This window comes from Phascolarctos cinereus, unplaced genomic scaffold (assembly GCF_003287225.1).
Source record: "Phascolarctos cinereus isolate Bilbo 61053 unplaced genomic scaffold, phaCin_HiC Scaffold_9;HRSCAF=440, whole genome shotgun sequence".
In the NCBI taxonomy this organism is placed as follows: domain Eukaryota; kingdom Metazoa; phylum Chordata; class Mammalia; order Diprotodontia; family Phascolarctidae; genus Phascolarctos; species Phascolarctos cinereus.
In genome coordinates, this window is record NW_027556402.1 from 86689048 (window position 1) to 86705314 (window position 16267).

A 16267-nucleotide genomic window follows, 5' to 3' on the forward strand; every position below is an offset into this window, starting at 1 on the left:
TAATAATAATAATGAAAGCTAGCATTGACATAATGCTTTAAGGTTTGCAGTGTTTTACAAAGTTTCTCATCTGATCCTCACAACAACCCTGGGAGGTAAGTGGTATTATTACCTTTATTTTCCAGAGGGTGAGACAGAGTGAGATTTACCCAGCTAGTTAACTTCTGAGCCTCAATTAGAACCGAAGGTCTTTCTGACCATAGATACAGCACCCTTGTCCACTGTTCCACCTAGGTAAGATTATAAAGGCCTGAGAAATAAGTGAATATAAAGGAGGAAAAAAGCATCTATGTGGTTTATTAGGGGGAAAATGGCACTTGATTTATAGGCAGAGGATATGGGTTTGATATCCAGATCTGCCACTGCATGACCATGAGTAGGTAACTTCACTTTTCTGAGCCTCAGTTTCCCTATGTGTAAAATGAAGGGGTTGGACTAGATGACCTCTGAGGTTTGGTCCAATTCTCAATTGTAATGCTGTGATCCTACATTCAGTGATAGGGCTAATTATGAACCAATAATGGTGGGCTTGTACATTCAGGAGGAAGCATCGTTCCATTTTAAATTAAAAGCAGAATGAGTAGAGAAGGGTGTGTAAAGAGACTTTCCTGGAAGATAAGGGATCATTAGAAAGGGTTACCTACATTATGGATTTCAGGAGTTGGCTTATAGGAGAACAGAATACTTCAACTTCTTTATGGGAAGGGGGAGGAGTGGAGAGCTATTCCTCAGGAGTGTAGGAAGTTAAGCCTTGGGGAGGGATGCACGGGGTTCTAAGATCTGCAAATTAAACAAAAGATCAGAGTTGAGGTGGGAGAGGAAAGGTTTTTGTTGTTGTTGTTTATGGTTAGGGCTGTATGCCTAGTAAGCTAGAACAAAGGGATGTGGATGGGATGTGGCCAGAGACTGACTACAAATGACTGTTGGTCTGGCTCTGCCTGCTGCTTTTGACAGCCTTGTAGCCATCAACTTCTTGGTGCTTACCAGGGTTTGGCCTGACCTTGCTCTAACAGGGAAGAAAAGACAGCTGCAGGGTCAATAAAATAATTGTTCATTGTGCTATAGTCAGAGCCAAATTATGAGTCTGGGAGAGTTTTCCTAAGGGTAATGGCCAAGTCTGAGAAAGATTCGTGGCATGAGAGAAGCTGCTGAAGGACAAAATAGCTTGTTTCTGGGATGGTGTTCCAGGACAAAAACACTACTAATTTTAAAATACAATAATCAAAACTACTAGCATTATACCATGCCTTTATGTTTGAAGAACACTTTACATACATCTAAAAAACCTTTGTATTCTTAATTTAACAAATACCAAATAAAATGGGTATTTTGATACACATACCAGAACAGAAAAAGAGGAATAGAGATGAAGTAGCAGAACTCCATTAACTTTAGATATCTAACTTGGGTTTCATGTCTAAGGCATTTTGTTAAGACTCTTAATCTGTGCAGAGAATGTTGATGTGATCCTATTTCACTATGTGAGGGGTGAACTTGATTCTTGAGTGTTGAGGAGAAGAGAAATTCTTCATTTCTGCTTTAAGAGAGGACACTTGTGTTTCAACATCTTTTTTGGGGAGAGGGATAAAAGATTTTGGGAAGCAGCAGGCATATACAGGAGCCAGCACTTCAACATGTCCCTGATTTCCAGCTCATCTCCCTAAAAACATCAGGGAATTTCCCTTTGAGTGAGCCTGGGGCTTCTCTCTTGGTCAAGTGAGATCTCAGCTCACTCCCATCTGAAAAGCTCATATACTCATGTATTTTCTGTTATTCTATAAAACTTCTCCGACTTGTTTGCTATGGGCTTTGACAAATGGGCTTGCTTTCTAATCACTATTTGTCATGTTGCAATTATATTTTGGTGGGAAGGGTTCACATTTGTATCTGTGAGCTTGGGATAGATTCCCCTGCAAAAGAGGAAAGCCAGGGAAATGTCTTGAACCTAAAAATTGTGCCCCTACATCCAACAACATTTAGGAAGGCAGATAGATATAATTCTAGTCTGGTACTCTCTTCTCAGAGAAGGCCAATGCCATGGCCTCTTCTCCTGCTCTTGTACAGGCAAAAATTGGAGAGGGGTTGACAATGGTCTAGAGTTGTCTGCCTAGGCCTTTTTGTGAGCTGTGTTTAGGCAACCCATGTGGACATACACATCTTACATGGGGAGCACATGCCCTGAACATACCTTTTCTCATTTGAACATCCCAATAGTCCTGTGAAGCTGTTACAAAAAGGTATTATCATATCCATTTTTTCATAAGAGGAAACTGAGACTTTAAGAGATTGGTGACTTGTCCGCTGTCACACATCTAGTGAGGTCGGAGGAAAGACTTGGATCCAATTCTTTCTGACTCTAAATTGAGTATATTTGTCCATTAATCTAGGCAGTTTCTCTGAAGAGCTCTCCTAGAGGAGTGGAGAAGGGGAAGAGAGGGGAGAGGAAGTGGAGGGGAGAATGGCAAAAATAAGGAATTTGGGGAGGTTCTGTGAGCCTCATCCCTTGAAGGCTTTGTCTCTTATTTTCCCTGGCTTCCTTTGACTCCTCTCAAATATCACCTTCTACAAAAGGCCTTTCTGGGGCAGCTAGGTGGTGCAGTGGATAGAGCACTGACCCTGAAGTCAGAAGGACCTGAGTTCAAAGCTGGCCTCAGATGAAAGTCTTGACACTTACTAGGTGTGTGACCCTGAGCAAGTTGCTTAACTCCAATTGCCTAAATATTTTAAAAATAAATGAATTTTCAAAAGGCCTTTCCCATCCTTCCAGATGCTAATAATGCCTCCCCCCCCCTCAGACTGCCTTCTATCTACTCTGTATCTTGTATTTACCTCATATTTTTTACGTGTTATCTCTCCCATTAGAATGTAAACTCTTCCAGGATATGGGCTTTTTTTGGACTCTTTTGGTAACTTCAACACTTAGCACAGTGTCTGGCATATACTATGCACTCAATAAATACTTACTGACTAAGCGATTTGTGGATTTTTCAAGATTCAGTATTATCTCAAGGCGAATGCTCCTTCTCCCTCTCTATCCTCTTCTTATCTTTCCTCTTTCTTTTCCCTGCTTCTTAAGCCAAGAGCTTCTCCATCCATCCCATTTCCATCATTGTATATAGTAAACTCTTTAGAACAGTGAGACCCTTGAACTTTTTATTTATATAGATTGCTGCACTTTGAAGCCAGAAGGCCTGTATCCTTCTATTTGCCAAATGTGTAACCTTGAATAAGTCTTTTCAACCCTCTGAGCCTCAGTTTTCTCATCTGTTAAATGGCAGCAACACTATTTGTACTATCTACCTCACAGGATTACTTTAAGGATCAAATGATCTAATCATCAATATAAATAGCAATCATATTAACAAGAATAGTTTACAAATTTATACAGTGCTGTATAGAGGGTGTTCAAAAAGTCTCAATTCAGTTTTAAGCTATTAAAACTGTATTATCTCATTTTTAGAGTGCTTTGTAAGACTTAAGTCCTTCTATAAAATTCAACTGTTATTATTACAGGCAGAGGAAGAGATGTACCTATTTACATATGCTAGCATATTCAAATATGTGCATTTACATGAGACCTTGCTCAGCTGGGTAATCTTTTTGACAGGATAAAAGAAAGCACCATTTAAAGAGTCATCTGCTACTAAGAGATCTGACTACATGCTATGGAGGTTCAGTCTGTGGAGCATGGGCAGTCTGGTTAATAGTTTCCTTTGCCTCTTTAATAATACCTGAATGTTTGTATATTTTAAACATGAAATGATTAAAAGTAAAATATCTGTCCTTGTCAGAGACCCTGCTGGTGGGAAATCAGATGCAGAGAATCCCTGCTATATGATATGATGCCCTCTGTCATCCTCTGTTTTTTGACAAAAAGTTGTTAAGGATGTGAAATCTGACAATGAAGCCCAGGGTGATTATCTTAATAGGGATATAGTTATGCTACAAACCTACTAAAATGGATTAACGTATTATCTTAAATGTGAGAAAGAATTTAAATTTCACAGAACAAGCTCTTTCAGACTCCATTAGGGATTATCTTTTTTTGTCCCTTAAATTATTTCTAGTATGGCTTCACAGAAGCCTGAGTTACTATGTGTCTCGTCTTAAGAATGGAAATAGGTTCTTCTGGGCATGGCTCACGGAACAGAATTTTTGTTTTCCCTTCGCTCCTCAAGGGTGAGAATTAGAGACACTTCCTCTCCCAGTAGTCAAATTCCCAGGAAAGGAGTATTAATTTTCCACGTATTTCTTATGCTTTGTAGTTATTTGAAATTTAACCTTCCTTTCTGTTAATGCCTCCTGTGTTTTGCTGTGACCAATTACAAATGGTGTTGATTAACATTTGCAACAGTGACAGATGGGAGGTTAGAGATGGCAATTTTTTTCAAACTATCATCTTAACGAGTTTGTTTGAGGTTCCCATATGATTTTGTAAGTAAACTATCATGTCATCATCAAACTGAGATAATTGTATATCTGCTTTGTTTTTTTTCTCTTGTGCTCTTAATTTCTCTCTCTGTCTCTCTCTTTGTTATTGCTAACATGTGTAGAATTTTTTGTTTTAAAGATGAGAAAGGGGGCTATCCTAATATTTATTAGGAAAGCTTCTAGGTTGTCCCACTGCTAAAATGGTAACTTTTGGTTTCATATATAATGATAAGAATTAGACCTCTGATTACATTGGTATAGGGGATTCCCAGGTGAGGAAACTCCCTCTCCCAATGCACGTTGGCACCTTCTCGGTAATTTATAATCTAAGAGACTTTCCTAGAGAACTGAGAGGTTGACTAAGTGATTTGCCCAGATCTCACTGTCAGTAGATATCAGAAAGGGAATTTGAATCCAGAGCATTAAAGAAGTGAAGGGAATCATGGAGGCCATTGGTTCTCAAAGTCTCATTTTACAGATGAGGAAACTGAGGCAAAGAGATACGTTATTTGTCCTTGATCAAACAGTTCATAAGTGTCAAGGGCAGGATCTGAACCCAGCTCCAATGCCTATCTCTCTTTCCACAGTACATTTGGCCAAAGTGGAAAAATCAGTTTTTGTAACTTTGTGTATAGGAGTTATTTTTTAAAATCTCATTCTTTAAAACTCTGTGTCAAGCTGATATCAAAATAATATAAAACCGTTTTAGTGGGCTAAGATTTAATCTATGATTTATCAAGTGTAAATCTCGCTACTTGAGAGAAATGCTCACACAACCGGGATAGGACAAAGCATTCTGTTACAGCCATTTAACTACTCTACCTAATGGATGTTTTTGGCTGTCTTAGCATTTGCTGTCTGGGCAGAAGTCACAAACAGCAATAAACTGAAGGTGCCATGATGATTATTTAGCTCATTCCCTCAATGAGCTTTTAAATATGGTGTCATAGCGAGAAAAAAAAGGAGATACTTTACATATTTTCCTTATCCAACCTCTGCCCCATTGACATTCTAATGTCTCTGTGTCCAGTTGCCATAAAGAAAACTCGTCTCCAAAAAATTGATCAATTTATTTCCTTTAGTAAATCAGTTATTAATAAGCAAAGCATTTCTTAAATGCTTCTTATATTCCAGGCATTATGCCAAGTACCAGGAACACAAAGAAAGGCAAAAATATTCCCTGACCTAAGAAGTTTGCATTCTAATCAGAGAGACAGCTTATAGATATCCTGGTAAATACAAAAAAGTATGCAGAGCATGTGCAGGGAATATGAAAAGGGAAGGCAAGATGAGCTAGAGTGACTGGGACCTGGAGGCTTAGGTTCTTATAATCTAGTCATTGCTCAGATTCTTAAAATCTAGCCAATAGTTCACTAATGTTGAGACTCCTTAAGAGTCTGCCCAATACGGGACAGATGTTCTAAGAAACCTTCTCTTTGGCTGAAAGAAGGCTTGGGTCGAATTCTTTTGGACAGGACCCACATGTTGTGATTTTTGGGTCCCAGCATCCCAGCATCCCTGAACTCCTAAACCTCAACATTTTGGTGGCCCATACAGGGAAACTGCCTAATTCCAAGTTCTTCTCCAGCCAACATTGGTAGGTATGAAAGCTTCACCCTTCTTCCCTTCTTCTTCTGTAGCTGGGTTCACTCTTCAAGCACCAAGGCTTGGAGGTGCTTCTCGGGCAGACGGTTATGAGGCTGTGACATTCTCAGGCTCTCAATCCACTGGTTTGGTTCAAGTCCATGGACCTGGGTACATCTTCCAAAGCATAGAGGTCAAGGATGGACTCCCTATCTGGAAGCATATGCCTAATTCTGTCAGTTCTCTTGGTGTTTGGGAACTCGGGAAAGCTGCACTTGCTTTGTGCTTCCCTCAGTCTTACTTACTCCCCTCTACACTCCTGAATCCTCCTTCATGGAGGTTACAGAGAAAAGTTAGAACAGCTAAAAACATCTTAGCAGATTCTGGAGGTTTTGTGATTGATCATTAAGGATTTTGAAAGTTCTCCTTATAACCCTGATTGCTCCTTTCTCCCACTCCCTTCCCTTGAGTCAAGAGGGTATCTGTCAACCCCTCTTATAGGAGGAGAGAGTTTCACCTTTTACCACCTTTGATTTTGCCCTCCCCCACTTGGGAAAGGAAGGAGGAGGGAGGGCAGCAGCTACAGAGTGGGCCCCCCTGCCAATGGCCTGGGGCCCTCAGGCAACCTTTACCTGGAAGCATCTCCCAGGTTCAGCACATCCTGCTCAAGGTCAAGAAGCTGGCCTCTGAACTTGAGTAAGCTTACTCCTTTAAAGTTGTTGTTTTAATTGTTAATGATGAGATGTTGATTCTACACACAAAGCAAATTGGAAATGCATTTGACAAAATTCAAGTCATCTGACTGGTAATGGGTTTGTTTTAAGTTTCAAATTGGTGAACATTTTGTATAAGTTCTGTCAAGCAACTTTTTATAATTTGGTTACCACTAAAATCATTTGACAATTGTTGGTTATTATTTTAATATGTAAACTAGCCAGAAAGCTTGTTTGAGTTATGGCTTGCTGAGAATTTCCAAGTGTAGAGAAATCTCTGTTGATTGGCTTTTTATACTAGTACAAATTTAAGTTTGAGATGTAAATCCTGGAAAAGGTTTTTCCTGAGCTGTGATTAGTGAAACTTGCTGTGTGAGGTAAAAAACTCATAAGATTTTATTTTGAGTTGTCTAATAGATCACAATAACCCATTGATAAATCAATAATCCACCATCTGAGAAATGCCAGAAGCTACTCTGAGAGAATGTGACACTGGTGGGAAGTCAGCATGGGGAAAAAGCTGAGGGGACATTTTTAGCCTCAGTCTAAGATGGAATTGTCCTGGCTCAGTTTCCCCATTATGTTCCTTTGAAAGAGAAGGTTACCCATCTGGCTATTCCTGAGTCTGGCTATGAGGTGGATTTGATACATCACAGTTGGAAAACTGAATTATCTGAATCCAAACAGATCTAAAGATGTCTTATTCTGTCATTTGGGCCCTGCAGTCTTTTCTGTCAGATTTATGTCTTCCAGACTACAGCCCATTCCCCTACAGTTGGTAACAAACAGTGGGTACCAGCCAATGCCTCCCCCATCATTCCCTAGCTGTAGCCTGTGCTAAGTTCCAGGCAACCTCCTGTTTGGTACTCCCTCGAGGGAGGGACAGCTCTACACCTCTTGCCAGCAGGAAGCAGTTTCAGAAGCTGAGACCTTCACCCCTCACCCCAAAAGAATTTGCGTCCCATTTGTTTGAGGGGGGAATGATGAGGATGGGATCTAGACTCCATAAAGGAAAAACCCTGAACTTTCTTGCAGGACCAAATCTCTGGCATTTGCCGGAGGCTATAATCCCATCAACTAGCCTTTCATTGTGGCTACACCCAATCTCTCAATTCTCTGTTACCCTTCACCTAGCCTAGCCGTCCATAGTCTTATCTTCATATGGCCCCTGGCCATATCCCACCCTTAATTCCAGCTAGGCCCCATTCTCCCTTGGCCACCTGGTCCAGGTCCAAGGAGTTCTGTTCACCCCAGTTTACTGGCTGCTCCCATTCAGATCCTCCTTAGACCCCTCCTCCTTCAGTCACCCCAAACTACTTGGCCACTCCTACAGCCTTCCCACAGTCTTTCTGTGTATGACGTCCATCTTGACTCCATTCAGTTGCTTAGATTCTTATGATCTAGCCATTGCTCAGATTCTTAAAATCTAGCCAATAGCTCACTAATGTTCAGACTCCTTAAGAGTCTGCCCAGTCTGAAGAATGTCCTAATAAACCTTGTCTTTGGCTGAAAGAAAAAAGAAAGCGATCTCCTGGAGAAGGTGGGATTTGAGCTGAGTTTTAAAAGAAAGCAGGGAAAATAAAGAGAAGGAGGCGATGATATAAAAGCATTACGGACAACCAACTCAAAGCCATGTATATGGGTGATGGAGTATAGCTGGTTCTTAGAGTGCCTGGAAAGGTGTAAGGTTTAAAACAGCTGGGAAATTAGGAAGGGACCAGATTATGAAAAGGTTTATAAGCCAGTGGAGGCTTTATTTGCTAGAGATAATAAGGAACTCATGGAACTTCTTGAGCAGGGGATGTGACATAGACCTCTATAGAACTTCCCCCCCATCACAATTAACAAATGTTAAGAATGAACACATTTTCCAATTAGCAAATTTCTTTCTTCCTCTCCACTTTCAGTCATTAAAAATACAGAAGAAAACTAAACATAAGAACACACGGCCAAACAAAACAAATTCTCACACTGACCATGTCCAAAAGTATATATCTCATTCTGCATATGGAGTCTATCACATCTCCTTTGGGAGAAAAGAATTACCTTGGCAGTTCAGTTGAGTTGGCGGGGGTTGAGGGAACGGTGGATTATAGTTGGGAGAGACTTGAGGCAGGGAGACCCATAGAAGGCTGTTGCAGGAGTCTACAAGAGAAATGATGAGATCCTGGAATAAGGGTTGGGTCTGAATGAATGAAAAAGAGAAGATATGTGTGAGATGTTATGAAGTTAAAAATGATCAGTGAGGACAGACCTTTCATTGGAATGACAGGATAAATAATTGCTACAAGAATTTCTAGACTGCCAAGATTCCGTATTTCTAACTGAATTTCTGTAGATCTGCCTCACTCGAAGTGAGAACCTGAAAACACCTTAGCTCCAAAAGGCCAAGGTCTCCCACTGCATCTCCAGTCATCCTGATTGATGACATCTGGGTCCACTGGATCCAGATGTCTCTGGAGGACAAAGTGAAGCTGATGACTTTGCACAGCCCTCCCTCACTCAAATGCTATTCAAGTGCAAGCCATGTCATCATCTCCCTGATGTTATGGTTTTCTTGGACAATGAAGGACAAAACCACCACAAAACCAATGCTCTGTTTACAAATCTCTCCATACTGCCTCTGACGTCAAATCTTCCTGATTTTGAGGTTCCTTCTCCACCCATTCTTCAATCCCCTCTCTCTTTGTTTAGAGATATACTTTAAAAATATTAAAAATGTCATTCTCTGACTATACTCTCTAAGGATTTTTTGGCAAATATTATTTGCTGTACTCACTCTGTCATGGGCTTTTTCTGTAAATATTGACAGAACCATGATTTTAGAAGTCTTTGTTTTTAATATGATTAACTCTGTTAGTTTTTTTTTTCTGAATCTTGAGTATCCTGACAACTTTGGCATACATCTATTTTGATCAGAGTGAATAAATTTTTGGATAAATCATTTTAGACTTTTGGCCAGTATTTTATTTAAAAATTTTAAAGAAATGTTCATTTAGACACTGGACTAAATTTTTCTTTCTTTTCTTTAACCTTTCTCAGCTGAGATATTGGAATGATACTTGTCTCAGAAAAGCAGTTTTGGAGAATACTTTCTAGGTCAGTTTTTGGGGGACAAGAGGTGTTGTTCTTTAAAAGGATAGGTAGAATTTTCCTGCATATCCATTTGGACCAGGGTTTTGGTCTTTCTCTTCAGTAGTTATTTTACAGTGAGTTCAATCTCTTTTTTGGTGATTGATCTTTATCTGTTATTCTATTAATTTGAGTATTTCATATTTTGTCAAAAATCTCCTATTCCTTTTTAATTCTAATTTGTGTTGGCATATAACTGAATGATGTAGTATACTTAGAAAATCCTAGAGAATGAAGTAAAAAAGTACTTGAAATAATGAACAACTTTAGGATATAAAACAAATCACATAAATCACTCTCATTTCTATATATTAGCAACAAAGCCCAACAGCAAGAGATAGAAAGAGAAATTCCATTTAGAGTTACTGTAGACATTAGAAAATATTTATGAGTCTACCTCCCAAAACAAACCCAGGAACACAATTACAAAACACTTTTCACAGAAAGTCAGATCTGAATAATTGGAAAAAACATCAGTTGCTCATGGGTAGGCTGAGCTAATGAAATAAAAATGACATTTCTAGCTAAGCTAAGTTACTTTTTCAGTACCATACCAATCAAACTACCAAAAATGATTTTATAGAGCTAGAAAAAAAATAACAAGATTCATTTGGAATATCAAAAAGTCTAGAATATCAGAAGAAACAATGAAAAGAAATGCAGGGGAAGGTACCCTAGCCCTTCCAGATCTTAAATTGCATTATAAAGCAGCAGCCATGAAAACTACTTGGTGCTGGCTAAGAAACAGAGTGGTGGATCAGTGGAATAGGTTAGGTATGCAAGACACAGTGGTCAATGACTACAGTAACCTCTTGTTTGATAAACTCAAAGACCCTGGCTTCTGGGATAAGAACTATTGGACAAAAACTGCTGATAAAACTGGAAAAGAGCATGGCAGAAACTAGGCACAGACCAATATCTCCCACCATATACCAAAATAAAGTCAAAATGGCTTCATGATTTACATATAAAGGCTGATACTAGAAGCAAACTGGGAGAGGGAGGACCAGTTATCTGTCAGATATAAGGACAACAGAAGAAGTCAAGACTAAACAGGACATAGAGAACATTATGAAATGCAAAATGGATAATTTTGATTACATGAAATTGAAAAGTTTTTGCACAAAATAAGCCACTGCAACCCAGATTAGGAGGGAAGTAGAAAACTAAGAATTTTGACAATGAGTGTCCCTGAGAAGGGCCTCATTTCTAAAATATATAGAGAATTAAGTCAAATTTACAAGAATACAAGTCATTCCCCAATTGATAGATGATGAAAGCATATGAACAGGCAGTTCTCAGATGAAGAAATTAAAGCCATCTATAGTCATATGAAAAAATGCTCTAAATCCATATTTATTAGAGAAATGCAAATTAAAACAACTCTGAGGTACCACATCACACCTATCAGATTGGCCAACACGACAAAACAGGAAACTGATAAATGTCAGAGAAGATAGGAGAAAATTGGTACACTAATGCATTGTTGGTGAAGTTGTGAAATGATCCAACCATTTTGGAGAGCAACTTGGTACTATGCCCAAAGGGCTATGAAAATGTGCATACCCTTTGACTTAGCAAGAGCACTTCTAGGGCTGTATCCCAAAGAGATCATACAAATGGGAAAAGGAACCACTCCTACAAAAAGATAGCAGCTCTTTTTGTGGAGGCAAAGAATTAGAAATGAAGGGGATGCCCATCAACTGGGGAGTGGCTGAGCAAGTTGTGGCATATGAATGTAATGAGCTAGTATTATGCTATAAGAAATGATGAGCAGGCAGACTTGAGAAAAACTTGGAAAGACTTATATGGGCTGATGCTGAGTTAAGTGAGCAGAACCAGGAGAATGTTGTACACAGTAACAGCCACAGTGTGCAATGACTAACTTTGACAGACTTAACCCTTCTCAGCAAAGCAAGGATCTCAGATATCCCCAAAAGTCTCATGATGGGAAAAGTTGTCCACATCCAAAGAAAGAATTGAGGAGTTTGAATGCAGATCGAAGCACACTATTTGCTCAGGTTTTTTTCTTGTTTTACTTTGTTTCCTCTTCCTTGTGGTTCCTTCTATTGGTTCTATTTCTTCCTTACAACATGACTAATGTAAAAATATGCTTAATAGGAATGTAGATGTAGAGTACTTTATCAGATTGCATGCCATCTTGGGGAGGGAGGGGGAGAAAAATTTAAAACTCAAAACCTTATGGAAATGTTTGTTGATAAATCAAAATAACTAGAAAAAATAGCTGAATGTATTACATTCTAATAATTCTTTCATTTCTTCTCCACTCATTGTGATTTCACCTTATTCATGTTTAGTGGGTTAATTAGCTTTCCTTCTTGCTGCTTTTTTGACAAGGTTGGATAAAGGTTTATCAATGTTGTTAGTATTTCAAGGAAAGTTTTTATTTTTTTTGGTTTCTTCCTAGTTTTTCCATTTCCCTCTAGTTTTTAATATTTTCTCATTTGTGCTTATCTTAGACTTGGTTTTTGGTTGGTAGTCTATTTTTCATCACATATTCTTAATTACATTGTGTCTTCATTTTCCCCTGTCATTATTGAATATTTTAATGATATAGATATGTGTGTGTGTGCATGTGTGTGTGTGTAGGTATGCATATTTTTCTTCCTCCCAGGAATGACTGAGTTGTGTCTCAGAAAATCAATTTTTGTAAAATGTGCCTTGTGGTCATGAGTAACACATATATTCTTTAACCATTCCACTGAGAAGATAACATATTTTTTATGCTCCAAATTCTATGAATTTCCCTCCTTTTATGTTTCTGTTTGGTATATTTCAAAAAAACACACATTAGATTGTCTTTTTGTGTCAGTATCTACAACACGTTCCTGTTCAATATATTGTTACTTTAGGAAGGAGAAAGAATGCCCTATGGGCTAAAAAGCAAGCAAACAAACAAAAAGTAAAAATCACCAAGAATTTTTTAATCACCTTAAAAATGAATTTTTTTAAAGAGGATATCTTTTTTCACAAGGAGGGATTGACTGTATTTACTTATTCTTGTGGAGAGAGAATATTACTGTCATACTCTGTGCCTGCAGACAAAGATTGATGTATAAAACTCTGAACTCCAGCTACCATCGATATCTGTTGATCTTGGGCAAGTGCAATTTACTAACTGGCTTTTTGGTGTGTGCAAATGGGGTATGAATGAGGAGACTAGGAAGAGAGTTCCTGGAGTATCATGGATTTAGAGGTAGTCATTTAATCGAACCCGTTTCCTTTTTTGATGAGGACGCTGAGCTGCAGAGAGAGTAAAACTGATTAATCTTGGACATAAAGGTAACAAAGCCAGAATTGGAAGTCAGATCCTGCTGACTCCCAAACTACCAGTTTCTACTGTGCCAAGTCTCAGTGTCTTAGATGGTTCAGACTGAAGTAGAGCTTTATCATTCCCCTAAAAACTTATAAAACAATAACTAATAATGATGAAATTATTCTGTACTTTATTAAACTCAGAGTAAAAGTAGGGAGACAAATCACAGTTTAAGTAAACCTTCTATGTCTGGTAGGAATAGCATATACATGTACCTGAAAGTTGAGGACTACCATTGCATTGTGATATAACTCCGTGACATAACGCCATTGTGACGTAACTCAGAGGTAGAGACAAGGAGAAAAGATGGCAGCTAATAACTTGGGAATAAGAGACAGCTCTGTTTCCAGCAATGGTTAGCACTACTATCACCACATCTACACACAAGCCTTTGCAAGTCACTGATGTGATACTTACCACGTCTACTTGTTTTCATGAGATTTTGGTTCAAAAACATGGTGTTCCACAGGAAATGAACTAAAATTCAATCACTTCTGAGATTGGGATATTTTGGGGATATTGTGTGGAGGTTCAAATAAAGACCAAGAATGGCAACTACCACCAATAACAAAAACTAACAACTAATAATGATGGTGTAACTCAGTGATATAACTCTGTTGTGATATAGCTCAAACAGTAAAACAAGGAAAAAGTCAACTGCTAACTAGTAAAAACAAATAATAACTAACAACTAATACTAATGACATACCTCTATTGTGATATAGCCCAAATGCCAAAACAAACAAAAAAATGGTAACTAATAAGTGATAATAACAAATAACTAACAACTAATAATGATAGAACTCAAATGCTAAAACTAAGAAAAAATATCAACCAATAACTAATCCTAACTAATACTAATGCAACTATTGTATACTTTCTGAACCTCAGACTAAAGAAAGGGAGAAAAATAACAAACAAAGCTTCTAAGTCTATTGGGAACAGCATGTATAAAGTGAAGTTTGATCGCTATGCTCATGTTGTTTTATAACTCCATGGAGATATAGCCCAGAATTCAACAATCAGAGGAGACTCTCCAGGTCACCTGATCCAATTCCTTGCCTGATGGATAAATCCATTATTCAATATCATGAGGATAAATAGGCATCCAGCTTCAGCTTCCCCTTCTCCAATTGCAGAGAAAACACTGTTTCACAGAATCAGTGTCTAATTCTTAAATTCTTAGTAAATTCTCTCACTGGGTTGAAATCTGTACCCCACTGGGCCCACTGAAGCCAAGTAGTACCATGGTATTCTCTCTGGCTTGAGACCATCTTTGAAAGATTTGATGGCCACTTTCATGTCTCCCTCTGATTGGTTGTATTCTTGAGGCTAAGCAGCAGGAAGTCCTTGAATCCCCATGTGGCATGGTTTCAAATTCCTCCTGTGAAATGGAAGCTGTTATGTTTTTTGTCATTTACCTAGGTTAAATGCTTGTTAAAGTGAATGAAATGTTAAAGGCACGTGAGTTTCTCCTACGCAATCCTGAATTTTAGAAATTCTCTCCCCCTGTGAAATGAATATTTTAATTAGAGAAGCTCCTTTTCTAATATTTACCATGTCTAACTGTGTTCATAAGATGTCTGGTGGAAATCATGGTATTCCAAACTAAATGAAGTAAAATAAATCAATTCTGGAACTGGGATATTAAGAATAAAACATCTATTGTGTTGAGGTTCAAATGAGATGTGCAGAGATAAGCTCAAAATGGGCAACTATTAACTAATAATAACAGATAATTACAACTAAAAGCTAATGACAATGGCAGTATTCTGTTGCTTCATGAACCGAATGCAAAGAAGGGAGAAAAATCACAGCTTAAATACAGCTTTTGTCTCTGTTAGTAATAGCACATGTATAGCTGTGTCTGCAATTGAGGAAGCTAGCTTTCCAGATCTAGGGCAAGAAATTTCTAGCTCAAGAGGAATAGGAAGAAAGGAAGGAAGGAAGGAAGGAAGGCAAGGCAGGCAGAGAGGCAGTCAGGACAGACAATGTATACAGTACTTAGTCTTTTATAGAGTTACCTGAGGTCAAATCCAATCTCAGACAGCTGTGGGACCCTGGGTGAGTCACTTCACCCTGTCTGTCTCAGTTTATTCAACTTGAAGAAGTGGAACACCAATATTGAATTATTTGCAACAGAACAAAATCAAGTAGAATGAGAGTCCATCTATTCTGATTGTTGTTGTTGGGTCATTTCAGTGTTGTCTGCCTCTTCATGACCCCATTTGGAGTTTTCTGGACAAAGATACTCGAGTGGTTTGCCACTTGCTTCTTCGGGTCATTTAACAGGTGAGGAAACTGAGGCAAACAGGGTGAAGTGACTTGTCCAGGCTCACACAGCCAGTAAATATCTGAGGTCAGATTTGAGCTGAGGAAGATCAGTCTTCTTGACTCCAGGCCCAGCACTCTATCGATTGTGCCACCTTGCTACCCCTCCATTCTGATAAGTTTTAACAATGAAAACACCCAGAAGACCTCATTATATGACAGGAGGAAAAGCCAAGATCTGAGGAATAGCTAGGGTGGAACCACAAGGCGCTTTGCTGCCTACATGGGTAGAACACAGTGACTAGCATATAATAAAGACTAAATCAATGCTTGTTGACTGATTGATGGAGACAGAACATCTAGTTCACTGTCCTTGAACTGCCCAGGATATGTGGGTTGAACTTCCTTACTCCCTCAACAAACTCAAAATCGCTAGTGTCCTGTTGCCATGGTGCCCCTCTACTCTGGCCTGCTTTACCTCACTGCCATGTCTCTCTGTGTCATAATGGTAGGTTTGGGGGACCATTGGCCATTCCATAGTGGCTCAGGAAGGACTCTTTTGTGGATAGGCTGCCCCTTTTCTAAGTGTGTCCTCACCAGTGGGCTCTCCTGTGTTCCCTTCTCCACCCATCAATTGAGCTTTCTTCAAGCATAACAATTTCTAGCTATGGTTTTCAGATTAAGTCAATTTTATTTGCATTTTTAGTACATTTCAGAGCATTACACAATTAGATTTTCTTTTTTACTTTCTGAACTGCAAACAGATACCTGAAATGGAAATAATTTTTCCCAAAATTAT

General features: G+C 38.7%; 1 pseudogene; it reads right to left on the minus strand.

Annotated features, from left to right (window-relative positions):
* The window catches only part of LOC144455441 (serine/threonine-protein kinase PAK 5-like), a 209307-nt pseudogene that overhangs the window by 182110 nt on the left and 10930 nt on the right, over positions 1–16267 (minus strand).